Source organism: Chiloscyllium plagiosum, unplaced genomic scaffold (assembly GCF_004010195.1).
Source record: "Chiloscyllium plagiosum isolate BGI_BamShark_2017 unplaced genomic scaffold, ASM401019v2 scaf_77785, whole genome shotgun sequence".
In the NCBI taxonomy this organism is placed as follows: Eukaryota; Metazoa; Chordata; class Chondrichthyes; order Orectolobiformes; family Hemiscylliidae; genus Chiloscyllium; species Chiloscyllium plagiosum.
In genome coordinates, this window is record NW_025206284.1 from 1,671 (window position 1) to 5,632 (window position 3,962).

At 46.5% G+C, this 3,962-nt stretch overlaps 1 long non-coding RNA gene across 1 annotated transcript in view; it reads left to right on the plus strand.

Moving 5' to 3' along the window:
* The first annotated feature begins 1,559 nt into the window (after nt 1–1,559).
* The window catches only part of LOC122546506, a 7,809-nt gene continuing 5,406 nt past the window's right edge, over nt 1,560–3,962 (plus strand). The window contains exons 1-2 of the long non-coding RNA XR_006310758.1: nt 1,560–1,751; nt 2,906–2,912. This is a non-coding gene — a long non-coding RNA (uncharacterized LOC122546506). The remainder of the gene's footprint in view (nt 1,752–2,905; nt 2,913–3,962) is intronic.

The following is a 3,962-nucleotide window of genomic DNA, read 5'->3' on the forward strand; positions in this document are numbered from 1 at the left end:
AGTAAATGATTTGGATGTGAACATAGGAGTAATGTTAAGTTTGTAAATGACACCAAAACTGGTGGGACAGTGGATAGTGAAGAAGATGATCTCAGGGTACAGCGGGACCATGATCACATGGGGCAATGGGCAGAGGTGTGGCAAATGGAGTTCAGTTTAGATAAATGTGAGATGTTGCATTTTGGAAAGACAAACCAGGGCAGGAGTTATACAGGTAATGGTAGGGCCCTGTGGACTGTTGCTGAACAAAAAGACCTCCAGGTGCAGGTGCAGGTGCATTATTCCTTGAAGGTGGAGTCACAGGGAGACAGGGCGATGAAGAAGGTGTTGGGTACGTTTGCCTTTATTGGTCATTGCACTAAGTATCAGAGTTGGGACGTCTTGTTGCAGTTGGACAGGAGACTGGTGATGCCACTTTGGGAACAATGTGAACAATTCCTCATCCTGCGATAGGAAGGATGTTGTTAAATTTAAAAAGCTGTGGAAAAGATTTATCAGGACATGACCAGGAACTGGAGGGTTTGAGCTGTCGGGAGAGGCTGAATAGACTGGGGCTATTTTCCCTGGAGCATTGGAGGCTGAGGGTTGACCTTATACATGTTTATAAAATAATGAGGGGCATGGACAGGGTGTATATCCAAGGTATTTTCCTTCAGTAAGGGAGTCCAAAACAAGATGGTATGGGTTTAAAGTGAGAAGCAAAAGATTCAAAAGGGACCTGAGGGGTAACTTGTCACACAGAGGATGGCATGTGTATGGATCGAGCTGCCAGAGAAAGTGTTGGAGACAGATACAATTATAGCATTGGGATGGGTACATGGACAGGATGAGGTCAGTTTAGGATATCTGGTTAGTATGGACAAGTTGAACCGAAAGGTCTGTTTCCACGCTGTATGACACCAGGACGATGAGAGGCTGGAAAAGCTGAGACTTTTTACCCTGAAGCAGAAGGTTCTGAGGAGTGACCTTACAGAGGTTTAGAAAATCATGAGAGACATAGATGATGTGAAGAATTCAAGAAGGAGGCGAATGTTTTGTAGCGATGGCAAAAAATATTCCCAAAGATCATTCAGGGATGAGAAACATCATTTATGAAGATTGATTGGAGAATTTGGGACTGTCTTCTTTGGAGAAGGCTGAGAGGAGATTTGTTCGAGGAATTCAAAACCAGGAGGGGCCTGGGCAAAGGAAATAGGGAGAAAATGTTCCCAATTGAGAAAGGATTGAGACCGAGAGACCACAGATTGAAAGTAATTGGGAAAAGTAACAAAAGTGAGATGGGGAACAACATGTTCAGTCAATGAGTGGTTAAGATGTGGAATGCACTGCCTGAGAGTGTGGAGGAGGCAGCTTCAATTGAAACATTCCGAAGGGAATGAGACTGTTATTTGAAAAGGAACAATGTGCAGGGTGACAGGGAGAAGGCAGGACGAACTCAGTGAATTGCTCATTCAGAGAGCCAGTACAGACAGGATGAGCAGAATGGCCTCCTTGTGCACTGTAACAATTCTGTGATTGTGTGATTGGGCAGAGTTAAAGCTGGGAGAGGTGGGAGCTCGGTGTCTCACTGTGCTGCTGCTGCTGCTGCTGCTGAGGTCAGTGAGTTCAGAGACTGGTACAGGGAGCCAGAGCTCACATCAAACTCTGCCCGTGTCCATCACACTGAGACTGGCAGGAGGCTACTCACTGATTTCACTCCATGCTGCAGGAATGGGACCACAGGCTGCAAATGGACAGAGCTCCTCCACACGGTGAGTAAAACTGACTGACTTATATCTTGCTGCTTAAGCGGGGCAATAGGACTACAGAAATACAGCTGGACACCCTGCTAGACACAGAGCTCCTCAATCAACCATTTCATTCACTGCAGCTCCCCACTAACACCTTCAACAATTCAGTATTTGTGTTTTAGAAAGTGTGTTTAGAAATTGAAAGGGTTAATACCGGAGGGTTGAGGTTTACTTACTCAGTCTGAGCTTGGTTCCTTTACCGAACATAAGGGTAGCTGTTATACTGCATACAGTAATAGTCAGCGACATCCTCATTCTGAACATTGCTGATTGTCAGGGTGAAACTAGTCCCATATCCTCTGCCAGTGAATCGCTCGGAGACTCCTGTGTTTCGAGTTGTTGCTTCATCGATCAGGAGAGAGGGTTTCTGATGTTCTCGTTGCTGGAAACAGCTAACCCACTTGCTAACAGATTGACTGGCTTTACAGGTGATGGTTGCAGTCTGGCCCAGTCCCACTGACAGCACCGGGGGAGACTGGGCCATGATGATGTCCTCACTGATACCTGAGGGGTCAGAGAGAAACACAGTGAAGTCAGAACTGTCACAGAAAGAGCCTGTCAAATGAGAGATTGTTGGAGACACTGAGCATTCCTCTGGTTTCAGCATTTTCCCTTCAATCACAAGTCAGTGGAATTGGAGTGAAATGGAGAGCAGCTAAAGATTCAAGGTGGAAGGAGAGAGATTTGTACCTGCGACACAGAATGCCAGGGGCCAGATCAGCTGGATGTGTGAAATCATGGTGTGTGCTCCTGTCCCTGTGCCTGGTTCCTGATAAACTCTCCCTTCACTGGGCTCTGCTTTATAAAGCTGCAGCCTGTGAGAGTTTGACTGGATGTTCCTCAGTACGTAAATGGCATCAGGCAGAGAGAGCTACGTCAGCCCCTCACACTTCCTCTTCTCCCTCTCTCTCTCTCTGTCACAGAGAATCATTGATGTGAACAACACTGAATGAGGCCATTTGGCCCATTGTGTCTGTATTGGTCGACAAAAATATGATGACACTAATCCCATCCTCCAACTCTTGGCCCATTACCTTGGAGGCTACAGCAACACAAGGGAATATCTAAACACTGCTCCAATGTCACGAGAGTTTGTGAGTCAACCAGCCTTTCAGGCAGTGAGTTCCAGACTCCCACCAACCTCTGAGCGAAAACATTTCTCAATCCGCTTCTCAGGGTCAACCTCAACTGAACCTGGACTCACTTGAGTTGAGAAGGATGAGAGGCGATCTGACTGAAATGTATAACATTCTAACAGGGCTGGACAGACTTGATGCTGGAAGGAGGTTTCCCCTGTTGGGGAATATAGAATACAGAAAAATACAGCGCAGTACAGGCCCTTTGGCCCTCGATATTGCGCTGATCCAAGCCCACCTAACCTACACTAGCCCACTATCCTCCATATGCCTATCCAATGCCTGTTTAAATGCCCATAAAGAGGGAGAGTCCACCACTGGGGACTCTCCCAAGGGAGTCTGGAACCAGGGGACACAGTCTCAGGGGGATACAGGGTAGACCTTTCGGACTGAGATGAGGAAACATTTCTTCACTCAGAGGATGGTCAACCTGCGGAATTCTGTTCAAGTTGTTGAGGACAAAGGACTGAATATGTTCAAGAAAAAGACAGAAGTAATTGTTTTGCATTTTAACAACATCAAGGGGTATGGGAAAATGGTAGGAATATGGCATTAAGACAGAGGAACATCCATGGTCATATTGGATGACAGAAATACTCAAAGGGCCGAATGGCCTATTCCTACTCTGAGTTTCTATGTCTCTATGTTGGTGTTACCTTCAATCTCTGCCCCTTGGTATTGTTCCCTCAACTCATGGAAAAGGTGCCTTCCTACCCACCCTATCTCTGCATCTCATAATCTTACAGCCCTCAGTCAGGTCCCCTCTCAACCTTCACTGCTCCAAGGAAAACAACTCCAGTCTTTCTAATCTTTCCTCATCGCTCAGACCCTCCAGGCCAGGCAGCGTCCTGGTAAATCTCCTCTGTACCCTCTCTAGTACAATCACATCCTTCCCAGAATGTGGTGTCCAGAACGTGTCTCGCTCTCTCTCTATCACTGTCCCTCTGTCTCACATCTGCCATGTCTTTCTTTCAACATCTCTCTCTCACTCTTAATTTCTCTCAGATTCTATCTCTCCCACTCTGTCTCATAGCCA